The sequence below is a fragment of the Astyanax mexicanus genome, chromosome 1, assembly GCF_023375975.1.
Source record: "Astyanax mexicanus isolate ESR-SI-001 chromosome 1, AstMex3_surface, whole genome shotgun sequence".
Classification (NCBI taxonomy): Eukaryota; Metazoa; Chordata; class Actinopteri; order Characiformes; family Acestrorhamphidae; genus Astyanax; species Astyanax mexicanus.
The window spans coordinates 101,409,127-101,424,636 of record NC_064408.1 but is presented as its reverse complement, the minus strand read 5'-3'; the positions used below and the strand labels follow the sequence as shown (position 1 = coordinate 101,424,636).

General features: G+C 41.1%; 1 protein-coding gene across 1 annotated transcript in view; it reads left to right on the top strand.

Moving 5' to 3' along the window:
* The window catches only part of fndc3bb (fibronectin type III domain containing 3Bb), a 94,980-nt gene that overhangs the window by 16,506 nt on the left and 62,964 nt on the right, over positions 1–15,510 (top strand). The gene's annotated exons all lie outside the window — the stretch shown is intronic.

Below are 15,510 nucleotides of genomic sequence, written 5' to 3'. Positions count from 1 at the left end.
ACACTGGGTTTAAGTTTATTTTAAATTCTATTCTATGCATGAATGAACAGATGTAAAGCATTTGCCATTACTATTCACACTTTTTATTAGTATTAGTTTACTCATTTAACAACTTGGGATGCATCAATACCAATACTTGTATAGGTATTTCGTCCGATAGAGAGAGAACACAACTGTCTAAACACCAGCAGCTCAGCAAACCATAATTCATGAAGTACTCTGTGATAAGCTGTTGAGCTCCGATGGGCTTGTTTCTTCCCCCACAGTACCACTAAGACTCCCCAGAGCCCGCTAAACCACCTCGATGTCATAGAGTTCTTACATTAAACACGAAGTCCACAGGCAGTCCCCCTTGCTTTATTCAATTCCTATTTGTTCCCCAAAAGAATCATCTGATTAGCTGATGTAGTCCTGATGTCACGTGATGGTGCTGGAGAAATTAACATGCATCCATAGAGCAAAACTAATCTCTATTTTTTGTGTAAGCATAATTTCTTTTTCTTTTTTTTTTCTTTTTTTTCAAACATGCTTGTCAGGAAAAGTACAAATAAAAATGTTTATATAATGTGACTCACATAAACAATATAAAATTAGCTGTCGCATTGCAGTACTTTAAATTAACAACTACACCATTACATAATGCTCCTGATATCAATGCATCCCTATTTACAACCTCTTCACAAACTGGCTGTTTTTGAGATTAACTATCACAGCTGTACAAAGCTAGAATAGTAAAGTTATCTGAGGTAACTTAGCAACTGCGTTTCTTTGTTGACTGTCTTTTTTTGGCTAAATATCAAGTCACATCTGATCCACTGTGGCTTTCTGTGGTCTCAGTATGATTTTTATTTTATGTAATACTATCAAAATAAATCTAATGATTTGGACCCATAAATTAGAGTTGGAACAGCAGAGCGTTTTCGGAAGCACCTCCAAAGTTTGCACTAGACTTCATTAAGTCTTTAGATAACCACCTCATCCCACCTCCAAAGTGGTGCCTTAAGAGAATTGCATTATTACTGTCAACAAATAAACCTTGACCGACTGACAGGCAGAGGAGTGTGCCACATGCCGTTAGCCTTGTCTCTCTGAGGGCTCCTGCCTCTGTTTGCACAGCAAAGTGATGCTGCAACTATTACCTAATTCAATTTGCCCAATGAGAATACTGGAGCCTGTGGCATAGGGTCATTTGGGTTTTATGGGAGGGACTGGTGAGGGCAGGTTGAGTGGAAAAAACTAGAGAGAAGGGGATGCTTACAGCTTTAAAAAAACTCTGTGCTTAGCATGTTTCCAGAGGGGTGTTAATCATTAGCGGAGTGGTCGTTTGAGCACACATGTTCTGTTTAATATTCGGGTGTTCTTGCGTACGCTGTTAGCCAGGTGTCCCGCCTGCTATCGGATAAGCAACGTCTCTTGCTGTTGTTATTGTTATTTCAGCGCTAACTTGCCGTTTCTGCAGAAAGTTGTCGATAAACTTTTTTCCCAGGCCTTGGTTAGAGCAGTCTGCTAGATCCGAGTTCCATTATCTCCTATTTTAAACATTTATCTTAGCCGTGTTGAGGCTGGCATGGAGTGTGTGTGTGTGTGGTGCTTGAATGCTTTCAGCAGGCAGGAATGTCTGTGCCTACGTTACCTAATCGCCTGTGCCTGTGGTTCTGGGTTTGATGCAATAAATGGCGATTGTCATTTTTCTGTCATTACATCTCCACAGCCTGGCAACTTAAACTTTGTCTCTCTTCTGCTGGGCAAGGAGGCTTGAGTAACGGAGCCTGGCAGCGCTGTTGGCATCGGCTCAAGCAGGGTTAGGACACCCACAGGCGTCTACCAGCTGCTTTCTAACTCCCTGGGTGCTGCTGTACCACCTCTGGACCTTTAGCCTTGAGCTCATGATGGGTGGTCTGAGGACTGGCAGGCAGTGCTAGGAGGAGAGGTTGTTCCTCCTCAGCTTTTCAGAGCAATAATTACGCACCATAATTTCTCCTGCCGGACTGGGTGTGAAGTCAGAGCAATAGGACCCAGTGTTGTAATATTCCCTGAGTTATTGTTTAGTAAATTCTGTTAATTAGGGCCGCAACCAGTTATTTATGCATTTTTGTAATCAATAAACCTAATGTGTATTCCATTAATATTATTTGATTAACTGGGCATTTAAATGCTGAGTCTAAATATCTGGTCTTCTCCAGATGTGTGGTCACACAGACTTTTTCCAAACTGTCTGAGAGCCTACGGTACTTGTGATGCAGATTTTACTGGTTAAATTTCCCAAATTTCATAGTGTTACATACGTTATGACATAATTAAAACAGCACCTTTCCAACAATATGAAAATAATTGTGTTAAATACAATATGTTGACAAACACTTTCAACTAAAGTGATAGTTCTTTTATATACAAGTGTGCATATGAAATTTCAATTTCTGGGTCAGTATCATCTGTGGTAGTAGGTATGTTACTGTTTACAAACTGACCCTAGTGATGATAAAAACAGATTATGTCTGACTTACATGGAATTGAGAAGAAAACTCTTTCTAACTCTTGGCCAAAGCAGTTAGACTAGGTGACAGCTAACATTAGCTAGAGCAGGTAGACTAGTAAACAACTAACATTGGCTAAAGCAGACTATCTAATGTTGGCGTAACATCTAATATTCACTAGAGCTTATATTAACCTGGTTAAAGCTGTTTGAATACTAGTTTTCATCTAAGTTGGCTAGAGCAGTAATAATAGTTAACATCTAAAACTGGCTACAGCATTTACCATATAGTTACATTAGCTAAAGAAGTTAATATCTAGGTAACATTGGCTAGATTTGCCTGCATCTACCTGAAATTGACTAGAACAGGTAGAATATATAACATCTAGTTACATCGACTTGAGCATTCAGAGTAGATAACATCTAGCTAATGTTTGCATGACATATACTATTTGGTAGATCTATGGTTAGCATTTAGCTAACATAGGCTAAAGTAGTTAACATAAAGCTAAAATTGGCTTGGGACATTAACAACTAGATGACATTGGAGTATTTTATGTCTATCTGACGTTGTCAACAGCATCTAACTCACGTTAAATGTTTATAATAATTACATATACCTGTAATGCCTGTAATACCTGTAATAAGGTTATTATAAGTTTGTAATGTTCTATATAGAACACTCATTACATGAACAGTTATTTATTTTTTGTTGTCAGACAATAATCAATTTTCTCTAAAGACTGCTGTTGTGTTTTATTCGTTTATGAATGAGCATAACCAATATGCTTGTAAAATGTAAAGACGCTCATAAAGACAGACAGATCCAGCCTCACACAATAGTGATGAATGTAATACGTGGCTCTTTGCTTTCAGTGTAACTTTAGCCCCTTTTCTTATCATTTTGATTTAATTTTTTTGTCCCCCAGAGGGTTAAATGACTTTAACAGACTGAGAAAACTAAGAGAAGCTTTCTTCTCCTCCATTCCTCACTCCTCGCTGTCTGTCTTTAGGCTGCACAAATATATTTCCTGCTGATGTGGCAGAGTCCTTCCCCCATCCCTCGCTCTTCTGCTCTCTATGCCCCTGCTTCTCGTTCTCACTCTCTCTCTCGCGTGCTTTCGCTCTCTTTCTCTTCAGTGGTCCATTACTGCAACCCTCCAGTGCCTTATATCACCCACCTTACCCCCTCAAGCACTGTGGTGAAAAGCTGCTCTTAAACCTGACTGTCAGACGGAGAGAGTAAAGCCGTCAGACGCTGAGGATCTGGTGAGCGACTGAAAGAATGTGGCCATGTGGAGCCGCACAGCTGTTAACAGATCGTGCCTGGCCGCCGCTCTGCCTCTCTCCAGGTTATCTGTGTGTGGAGAGCAGCCATTTTTGGACTCCAAAAAACAGCCACAATAGCCTCACATCCATGCCAGATGTGGCCACAGCCTTGAGGAGAGAGAGAGGAGCGTGCCTGCCTTTGATGTGTAGGCCGGACGTACACACACACACAGCCTGCTCATGATAGATGGCACAAATTTGGCCTGGGATGAAACAGGTCTTAAAGAGATAGTTCAGTGAAAAGTCAAATATACATAGTTTACCCCTTACAGCAAATGTAGTTGATCAGCCAAGCTTTGATTTTTTTTCTCAGCTTTGTACTGGAGCTATGAGGTTAATGCAGTTTGCAAGTAAATGAAAGCTTAGATTCTTGTCTTTTTCTTTTTCTCTGTAGAGAAGCATTTGCTGGTACAGATAAACCCTGCTTAATGCCAGGTGGTCTAGATAGGTGTATAAAGCCCTCTGGAATGATCCGGACTAGGAGCGTGCCGTATTGTATCGTACACAACAATATTGGCAACATTTTTATATATTATGAACGATATTATACTCTGAAATATCACCCAGCCTTAATTATCACCTCAGGGTACTACTTTTTTGCTGATTTTAGCAAAAGAATTCACACTGTTCTCATTTCCTATTATACTTCTACTAGAGACAGATTATATCTGTCCTGTATCGTTTTTTTTTACTTTAATACTGGATATATAAAAATATTTTGAGTGCATTATTAGTATCATGACATTCTGGACCATTGACTTCTGTTACCTCAGGTACCTCGGGAATGCTAAGGGTGGGCAATATGGCCCTAAAATAATATCACGCTATTTCATGGTATTATCGCGATAACGATACTCTTGGCGATATGACAAAAAAATACAAAAACTTTAGCAGATTTGTAACAGATGTCAATGATGCCGAATGTCATGATACTAATAATAATAATGCACTCCAAATATCTCCATATATCCAGGATTAAAGTAAAATAAATTATACTGGACAGATATAATCTGTCTCTAGTAGATATTTAATAGGAAATGAGAAATGTGTAAATTTTTCTTTTGCTTAAAACAGCAAAAAAGTAGTACCCTGATGTGATGGTGATGTTATGGCATGATATTTCAGAGTGAAATATCGTTAACGATATTAAAAAATGTTGGCGATATTATTGCGTTCGATACGATATGGCACACCCCTAGGGTATGCCATATCATATCGTATGCAATAGTAAAATTTAATTTTCATTTTGTTGCAGTAGTGTATTCTTTAAATAATTGTTTATATTTCAGTGTTTTGTCATATGACCAAGAGTATTGTTATCGCGAAAGTACCATGAAATATTGTGATATTATTTTACTCCAACAAGCGCAGAATAAACACTTTTTAACAATAATTTCAGAAGAAGCAATGCATGAGCAGGTGTCTCAATACTTTTTTCCTTATAATATCTGTCCAGCAGTTAGAACTGTACAATTCTTGTGACTTTAGCAGTTTCAGACTCTGGATGACATACTGTTATATAAAATCAGACATTAAGGCATTGCATACACATTTAGCACATTTGCCATGTGTTCAATAAATACTCACAGTAGTGCTGATGTTTGTTGTGTAGTTAAACCTTCAATGCTGTATAACATTCATACTTTTGTACAGATACATAGTCAGAAATCAAATGCTAATTGTTGGGTTACATGCCTTTATTACATGCTTCATTATTATCAACTGTAAAACTAAATGAATAGTGAATATGTCTTATCTGATCAGCTTCAATACAGGTAAGGGGAAAATTTTAATATGTTTTTTGCCAAACTATTGCTTTCATAAGCAGCTGGGGGATTTTGAACAAAACAAATCACAGTCAAGGTAAGGTCTCTAGATCAGGGTTTCTTAACCTGATCACGCAACGTTCAGCTCACTTAACTCACTGAAACACTTTCTCAGGAATATTTTATTTGTCAAATAGAACACTGTATTTTGCTATATTTTCTACCTGTCGTGTGACTGTACTTAATGTCTGTCTATCTTTATATTGGATTTTTTACTTTGCAAAATAGAAAAAAAATGGTCTTGCAGTATCTCTGCAGCCTACAGGTTAACAACCACTGCTCTAGATAATTAAAGGAAAAATCACAGTAAGGAATAAGGCTCTGAATAAGTGGGGGAGGACTGGGATAAGTTACAGTTAGGGGGAGGAGTCAAAGAACAGGAACAAACTAATTGGTGATTATGACCAGACACGATCGGGGGGAGGTCTTGGAACAAGCTTTATGGTGAATAGGACCAGTTGCCATTGCGGATCTCAGAATAAATGAGGTGATAATAAGCAACCAGTTATTGTCAGAGGGAGGTTTTAGATTAAGAAAAGATTTTTGACTAAAACAATGTTGTTTTGCTTTAAAGTCTCTTGCTAGAAAAACAAAGCCCAGCACAGCATTGTGATTAGCATGTTGGCTAACATTACTTACCTCCAATATATAATAGCTGCCAGCTATATTTTTCGCTAGTTTAGACAACAACTGCCATAAACTATTGAAATATGTCTGTCCTGGCCACAGAAATAGTTAAAAGATCTTATGATTAAGTAGTGTGTGTTTTTAGGTTGTTATATTTCAATTCAGTGGCATTGCTCTTTAACAGAAAAGCGACGGTTGTATTAGCAGCAGAGCTTTAGCCGCTCCTCTCAGCTGGAGCAGAGGTAGGATCCAGCCCAGCGTTCCTTCTTTTTTTGCTGCTGGAAGTCGACGCCTCCTCCAGCCCTGAGGGAGGAATGGCAATGAGCAGGAGCTACGGGACTGGATGGTGTTCGTTCTTTCAGCCAGGTTCACTGCAAACGCTCATGGAGGCATGTTCTGTCTGCCTCCGTGCTTCAGCTCTTTTCTTTGCCCCACTGCTTCTCTCAGACATTTTCTCTTACTTTCTTTCCTCCCCTTTTTTTGCTTTTTTGCTCTTTTATGGCGCCTATATTTTTGGGATTTTTGCGTACGCTCTGTTCCCTTTCCTGCTGTGGAGGAAAGCCCCTGCGCTGCACAGATGATCATAGCAGAGCCCTGATTCCATTGCTGTGAGTCACCCAGCTGTGGAACAGTGCATTTTTGTGTGCATCACGGAGAGGCACAGACAGAGAGAGGGAGAGAAAGAGAGAGAGAGAGAGCTGAGGAAAAGGGCAACGTTGTGTCTCACCCACGTCCTTCCACGCTGCTGTGTGTGTGTGTTTGTTTTGTCTCACTCTTTACTCAGTCTGTTGGCACACACAGGTCTTTTGCAGAGCGTTTGAGGGAAAGGAAAGGGCTTTCTGTTTGAAAGCGCTCAACGCTTCTCGCCTGCTGGCACCAAACATTTTAGAACATTACACAGTGGAACATTCCAGAACTCTTTTTTCTTTCCTTATCCTTCCCCCTCCTTTCTCTCCCTCCTTTCTCTCACTCTCTCATTTCTCTCTCTCTCTCTCTCTCTCTCTCTCTCATTTCTCTCTTTTCTTTTTGTCTTTTCTCTCATTCTCTCTCTCTCTCACTTTCTCTATTTCTGTTACAAATAATATGTTTTATATCTTGTCCTTACTTTCCTTTTGCTTATTCTTTTTCTCTCTCTCCCTCCCCTTCCTTTCCCATTCCCTCTTTCTTTCACTCTGTGCCTTACGTCCCTTTTTTCTTTTCCCATTCTTCCTTTCTTTCTCTTCCTTATTCTTTTGCTCTCTTTTTCTTAACTGTCTTTTTTTCCATTCTTCCTTTCTTTTTCTTATTTACTGAAGTCTCCATCTCTTTAGATATTCAGTCTTTTCTCCCCCATTTACTTTGAACTTATTTTCTTTAACAATTCTTACCTATTTTTTCCCGCTCTCATTCTCTTTTACTCTCTCTCTCTCTGACCTAACCTTTTTTTCCTGCTCATTCTTCGACTTTTTTTTTCTTTTACTCTCTTTCTCTTTTCTGTTTTCCCTATTCTCTCTCTCACTCTCTATCTCACTTTTTCTTTTTTGTTTTGTTTTTTTACATATTTTGCTCTCTCTCTCTCTCTCTCTCTCTCTCTCTCTCTCTCTCTCTCTCTCTTTCTGACCCACTCTGCTGGCCTGCTGTTGTGTGCTGTGTGTCCGGCTCTTGATGTGTCTTTATGAGGCCGTGGCTTTAAGCTCCAGCTCCAGGATAACAAGGCCACTCTTAAAAAAAAGGAAAAAAAATAAACGCACTGGAGTGACACCTCCGGTCCAGCCGGCCCGCTGCTGCTGCTCCTCGCCCTGATTTTCTCTGGCCAGGCCGGACTTTGCAGAAAATAACATGAGTGTGCAGTTCAGTGAAACGAACTCTCTAACCTCCCGAGCAGGAAAGCTCATCTGGAGCAGGACTCGGCCACGAGAAACGGAGGCTGCAGTGGAAAAAGGCCCTACATAGGGCTCCATACACTGCACTGGTGCTGCTGCTATGGCCGGTGTTTGTGTATGTAGTGGCTATCTGTTTAAAATGCAGTCTCGAGCCATGCTGTGTGCAATCCCAAAAAGCTATGCTGATGTGATTCTCAGCGAGTGCAGTAACGTGAGCAGATCTTGAGGCTTTTTGGGGAGTTTTCCTTCTAGACAATGGTGCCATTTATGAACATAGACTAGACTTCACGACTTCACCCAGACAGGGCTGATCTGAGAACACACACACACACACACACACACACACACTCTCTCTCTTTTTCTCTCTCTCTCTCTTCCCCACTATGAAGGGTGAACACCCCTTCAGATCATGTCAGAGCAAAGAAAACTTCTTTCTGAGCACAGAGCATGTCAGAGCAAGTCTTCCAAAAACTCTCTCTCTCTTTTTCTCTCTCTACCTTTCACCCCTCTCACCTTCTCTCTCCATCTGCCTTCTGCCCTGCCTTTTCCCCATCTCTCCCCTTCTCGCTCTCTCACATACAAGCTCTCTCTTTTTCTTCCCCATACACCCTACCTCTCTCTCTCACTTTCTCTCTCTCTCTCTCCCTCCCCCTACCTTTTTCCCATATCTCCCTATCTTTACCCTTTCTCTCTCTCTCTTTTTCTCTCCTCTGGTAAATGAGCAGTGATTTGAGGTAATCCCCTTCCCCTGGCCCAGCTGTGGTGGAGAAGTGGGTCAGTCGAGGAGTGCAGCAGAGGGCAGGGGGGCCATCCACTCTTGCACCACATTTTTCCACCCTCCGCCTCCTGGGAGTCTCCCTCCACAACAGTCCCTATCACTGGAGTCACAGATCTACAGTGTAGACCAGTCCTGCACAATGTAAAGCCTGTTGAGTTATCCTGATACAGATATCACAGAGGATTGCTGTGTATGTAAAATGAGCTTTTACTACACTATACTGGATATATTAGACGTATAGTAGCAGTACAAATCTAGAGTCTCTACTTTTCATCAATTTAAATTTTTTTGCACTGACTTCTATTAAAAGTTCAAAAGTTTATTTTAACCTAAACCTACCTGTGACTATGACCTCGTTTATACTTGGTCACTTCATGTTGATTGTATCCTCATAAGATACAGTATAACCACATACTAGTCACTTTAACCACATGCATTCACACTTTCTTACCTAAAAGCAAAAGTCCTTAAGATTTTCTTAAGTAGTAGTAGTGTTCCTTAGTAGAGAAAGGGCAAAACATTATAATAAATCAAAGAGCTTCTGCTACCATTTTTGCCAAACCACATATATTCATTCTAAAAACAGAGATATCTGGTAGGTGCCACCTTTGTCTGGCTATAACATATTTTGCTGGTTACCTAAGCATCCATGGTGCTGCTAATGGTGCTGATACAAGAGCAACTGCAAACATAGGGGTTTTTAGAACAGCAGACGTAGTCTTTATTTGCTCATTCATACATTGTCAGACTCATTAATTCTAAAAATAGACTGCACCACAGTGCATGTTTTAAAAGTAATTTTTAGAATGTGTCTCAGACCTTTTGCTGAAATTGTTTCAATGGGATTGATCAAATTTGGGCACATTTTGGGTGAGTTTACACTCATACTTTTATGTTCTATTCTAATTCTCAAGACTGATGAAATGACCAGATGTTAACAGGTTTTTTGAGATCTGCTCTGACCAAATGAAACTGGTACTGCTAAACTTGGATCTCAAGTACTTATGGTCTTATCTTCTGGGGATTTTTTAATAATGCTTGTTAAAATGCAATTGTGGTTCATCAGTATTGTGACTCCAGGTCACTGATCTACACTGATCACAGAGCAGAGCATTAATTCTAAATCAGATATCTCCTAGTCTCTGGCCGTGATTGGCCTGTGCTCGCCTTGTTTTCGGTTCGGGAACGGAAGCTCAGGGAGGGACGAGAGCGGGAGGCTTTGGCTCTGTCTGCTCGGGACAGAGGAAGGGGAAACAATGCCCAGACAGCAGCGGCAGTGGCCTGGCACGATAAAACGCTTCAGTGCTTCCATTCCACACAGCCTCACTTGCCCCTGACGGCACAGAAACACAGCCAGCAGTCACCCACGCGAAGACCAGGCGGGGACAGGAGAGTTGACTAGGTTGGGTTGGGTGGATGAGGAGGATGTGGAGGGTGAAGCTGTGGTGAGAAGTGGCAGTGAGTCTTCTCGTCTTCCGGCTGAACTGTTTTCACAACTGTCTGAGAAAGGGAGTGCAAGAAGTCAGCCTGACTGGTCTACTGTGCATCCCGAAAACTAAGGTCCTGAAGCATGCTGGGAATTCACAATCAGGTCCAGGATCAGTAGCAGGCGTAGGACAGGAACAGAGGATATAGGGAGGGATGTTGAAACGGATATGAAGCTGGAAGTAGTGGCTCACTGGGTTTTCACAGTATGAGCAACCATGTATCAAGTCTGTCAGATCTTACCGTGTGAAAATATTAGGCTACAATCAAGCAATGTAATTTTGGCTACCATTATGTAACTACATCCCAACTGCCATCAAGTATATTTTAATATAATTTTATTTTAAATTTTATTCCATTATCTTCCCAATTCGGAGAGCCAATTACCAAACCCACTCATATAGGGGGATTTCCAGGACTCCACCTATCGTTAGTGATGCTCCCAACACTAGGAGCGAAAAGACTAGCACATGCCCTTGACAAATGTGAAGGCAACTACTGCCTCTTTTTTTTTTGAGCTGCTGCTGATGCAGCATCACTGGGTAGCCATCACCATCAGAGTAAAGCGCAACAACCCAGCAACAGATCACCTTGTGTGTGATGAGGGGAGAGAGTGCCATCTACTCACCCAATTGTGCTCTCTCAGACTCCAGCTGCTGATGGCAAATGATTCGAACCCGCGACCCTCATATAATAGTGGCAGCGCATAAGTACACTCGGAGCCCCATAACAAAACTCTGGATATCATCCAGTAAGATAATCCCAGCTACCTTCAAGTAACATCATTTTGGACACAACCAATTAATGTGATTTTAACTACGATCAAGTTACGTAATTCCAGCTAATATCAATTCCAGCTATTATAAAGTTACATAATTACAGCTATCATCAAGTAATCATTTTGGATATCAATTCTAAAGAGTCTGGTGTGTTTCATCATTGCTAGGAAAGAGCCATTTGAATGGAAAGCAAAATAATGTGTAGTGGCAGAACTGGCATGAAGATTTTTTTCTGTGGGATTCTCTACTTTTGAGACTGAAACACAGGTGGCACAGGCATAATGCTTATATTTCACGTTTACAACCCCATTTCCATCCCAGTTAGGCCCTTTTCAAGATTTGCTGGACAGAACCGTGACCTGAACTGGCTGGAGCGCGTCCAGTTGGACCCATAGCCCCAGAGAATACTCTACTTCATTTTGTTCTTCTTCTTCTCCTTTGAATCTGTCTCATTGTTAGCTCATCTAGCTGCTCCTGCCCTCCTATAAGCTGTGATATTCTCTGACCACATGCCTTCGCTTTCAATATTTCAGTGTTTGGATTATGTGACCTTTTGGATAGCTAGCCCCACAATTCATTATCGAGCTCAACTCAACTGCTTCACTCCGTCAGTCTTTTTCTTTTATTTGGCAGCACGATGTAGTCTTTATATCCTGGAGTGTATGTGCTTTAACCTCCAACCCTGAGGACTTCTTTTTTCAACGTTTTCTCAACATATACATGACTTATTTTTCCCTTTCTGCCTATTAAAACCTCCATATGTCATCCAGTTTGCGCTTAACAAGAAAAATGCGGCTCGCTCTCTGAGCTTCAAACCAGAGGACAGGCTTCTGTTCTGTGGCGACCGCCGCATTTCATTTTCGTCCGGCGTGAGAGATGCCGTGCGTTTTCTGAAATGCCAATAAAAGTGGGCAGCTTCGGAGCGCGGGGCGGTCAGATGCAGTGTGGTCATGCGGTGGTGCATTATGGCCCCAGCAGCCCAGAGAGTAGAGAATCGAAAATAGCTTAGCGGGCTGGTTGGAAGGAAGGCCTACCAGTCATGTATGCCAAAAGCGAGCTGCTCTGTGTGTGTGTGTGTGTGTGTGTATGTGTGTGTGTGAGTCTTTAAATTAACACGAGAATTAAAGCCACTTCTTCAAAGACACACACACTCCTCTGGTCTTTGCTTGTACGTGCTAATAAACAGGCCGACAGGCCTAAGTGGAAGATGACAGAATGGATGCTTAATTACTTGAGATTCCTTCTTCTGACTCTTTGAGAGCCTGTAATTATGCCTTTATCCGTTCCTTTTCTTCATTCCTGCAGTAGGTGCAGCAAATTTGCTTAGATGGTGTGTCCTCCTGTATCTGAGTGTGTGTGAAGCTCTTTATTGAAGTAGTGACTCTGGTGACCTTTCTTTAATAGCAGAAATATCCTTAAACTGCAAATATTTGGAGCACTGATCTCTTAGCAGCTCATCACATTCATGAGATGCTCTCTTGTCTTTATCTTATGTGTGTATCAGTTAGACACAGATATAAAGGAATTTGGAGGGCAACATCATTTTACATATCTGTCTTAGCATTCATTCTCTCTCTCTCTTTCCTTTTTCTTGTGTTCTTAGGCATCCTCTCTCACTCAGTAGGGAGTATTCCTTTCAAACATTTTGCAATTTTAGTAGGAAAATGTGAAATAGGTCATGTTTCCATCCACTACAGTTATGTGAAGGAAAATTAGATGACGTGAGGTACTGTTTCTAGGAATTTAGCATTTCAGATCGTTGAAAGCAACCCTTGACCTTTGGGTACTTTTTAATAGTGGGCTTTTTAGACTTTTTTAGACTTTTTTTGCGTTTGCTCCCTTTAGGTTTCCCTCTCTAGCTTACTCTTTCTCTGTTTATTTCTCTTTTGATGTTTTTTTGTCTTTTCGTCTCACTTATTTTTTTACTGTCTGTCTTTACATTTTTGATTGGCTGTAATGCCAAACACATTCTTCTATCTTTGTCTGTCTGCCTCTTTCTGTCCTTTTGTCTGACTTTCTCTATCACTCTTTCTGTCTTACCCTCAGTGTGTATAGATTCCTGTCTGTCTATTTGTTTATTTCACTTACTCTCTTAAATCAGATGAAATAGCCTCACTTTTTGATGCCAAATGTTGATTAAAGTTCTCGTTAACATAGAAACAAATTATTCAATCTTTCCCTCTCACTGTCTCTGTCTATCTGTCTTTGTGTATCTCATGTAAAATGCCTTGTTAAGTTTAATGACAGTGTTTGTGTGTGTGTGCTGGTGCTGATGGAAGCAGTGATGATAGTCGCTCTCTTGATCAGTGATGATGTTTATTAAACACGCCGCCTCTCCACAGCTCACATTTTCCTCATCTAAGCGACACAGACTGATAGTGTTTATAGACCGGACAATGGGCCATACAATCACAAACAGATGAAAGGGACACACACACACACTCTCGCACACTCGCTCTTCAGGGGAAAATATGATCTCCCAGTACACTTGTACATATTTTTTTATTCTCTGGCACATCCCTGTGTTTATGCTGGTTAGTTTAACAGAGGCTGGCATAAAGACAGGCCGTGAGACTGGTAAAAAGACTGGCGGAGAGACAGGCAGAAAGACTGACAAAGAGACTGGCAGAAACTTTGGCAGAAAAACTGACAGAGAGACAGGCTGTGAGACTGGTAGAAAGACTGGTGGAGAGACAGGCAGAAAAACTGACAAAAAGACCCACAAAGAGAGACTGGCAGAAAAGTTGGCAGAGATACTGGCAGAGAGACAGGCTATGAGACTGGTAGAAAGACTGGTGGAGAGACTGGCAGAAACTTTGGCAGAGATACTAGCAGAGAGACAGGCTGTGAGACTGGTGGAGAGACAGGCAGAAAGAATGACGTAGAGACCCACAAAGAGAGACTGGCAGAAACATTGGCAGAGATACTGGCAGAGAGACAGGTTATAAGACTGGTAGAAAGACTTGTGCAGAGACTGGCAGAAACTTTGGCAGAGATACTGGCAGAGAGATAGGCAGCGAGACTGGTAGAAGGACTGGTGGAGAGACAGGCAGAAAGAATGATGAAGAGACCCACAAAGAGAGACTGGCAAAAACAGTGGCAGAGAGACAGGCCATGAAACTGGTAGAAAGACTGGCAGAGAGACTGGTGAAGAAACACACACAAACTGAGTGTGACTCTTCCAGCTCTAGCAGGATCTCAGTGTGTCTCTGCACTGCTGTCGTTTTTAGTGGGGCAAAATAAAACAAGCTGCAGAAAACTGTACCCAGCTACTTCCTGTTGTTCACGTAGGGTTCCCTTCAGGGGGTGTTCCCCTCCCAGCCTAGCTCCACATGTCCCAAATACTGCCCTTTTACACACACACACACACACACACACACACACACACACTGCAGCACACATTAACACACATTCTCAGGATCAGTCACAAACCCCAAAACACATGTGTCCCAAAACGTAGATTGAGATTATTGTATCTTTTTTCTTTTTCGCAGAAGCTCACAGCCCTCCTCCACTCTGCACCACACTCTAGAGTCCACGTAATACATTCCTTCCAAAAACATCTCTCTCTCCCTCTCTCTCTCTCTTTCTCTCTCTCGCTTTCTCTCTCTTTTTTTTGTCCGTCGTCTTGCTGTCTGGCCAAACTACTGCAGCTTTCCCAGCTGAATTAGTGGATCTTTCGAAGGAGCCTCTAGTTTGTGGAAAAAACGCATTACTCTCTCTCTCTCTCTCTTTCTGTGTGTGTATTTGTTTGTGCATCCCAGTCAACATTTTGCTGATATTCTAAGTGTGTACATACATGAGCAAATCCTATACAGGAAACAAACTTTATGTAGTTATATAAACTACTAAATATACCACTAAATACTACATATATTAGAGCACAATTCTCATTTTCTCAAAAATAAATTCATGCCATGGTCAAATTTAAATTTTTATAAAAGTATATATGGTTTTCATGAAAATAACACCTCGCCAACTGTGGATCATAAAGGGAAGGATGTTTTTTGGTTGTTTAATGCTAGTGGCATTAGCAGTTTTTAAATGCTGAAGAAAATAATAAATTCCACATTTAGACTTGTTAGGCATATCACAGTAATTACTTTATCAAATTACCAAACTATATGTGGACATTTCCTGCATCATATCTGTCTCGAGATATTGTCCAATAAGCAAGACAGCCCAACAGTATAAGTCAGAAGTCTTCGGGCTAACAATATATACAAAGCAAGATGTGGATGTGTTTTAGGCAGGCTTAGAGACATTGTTGGGCAAGATAACATTGGTAACAGTCTAAACACTGTGTTTCTTACCAAAGTTATCCTAGCATCTCTCTTTCTAAACTAAAGAA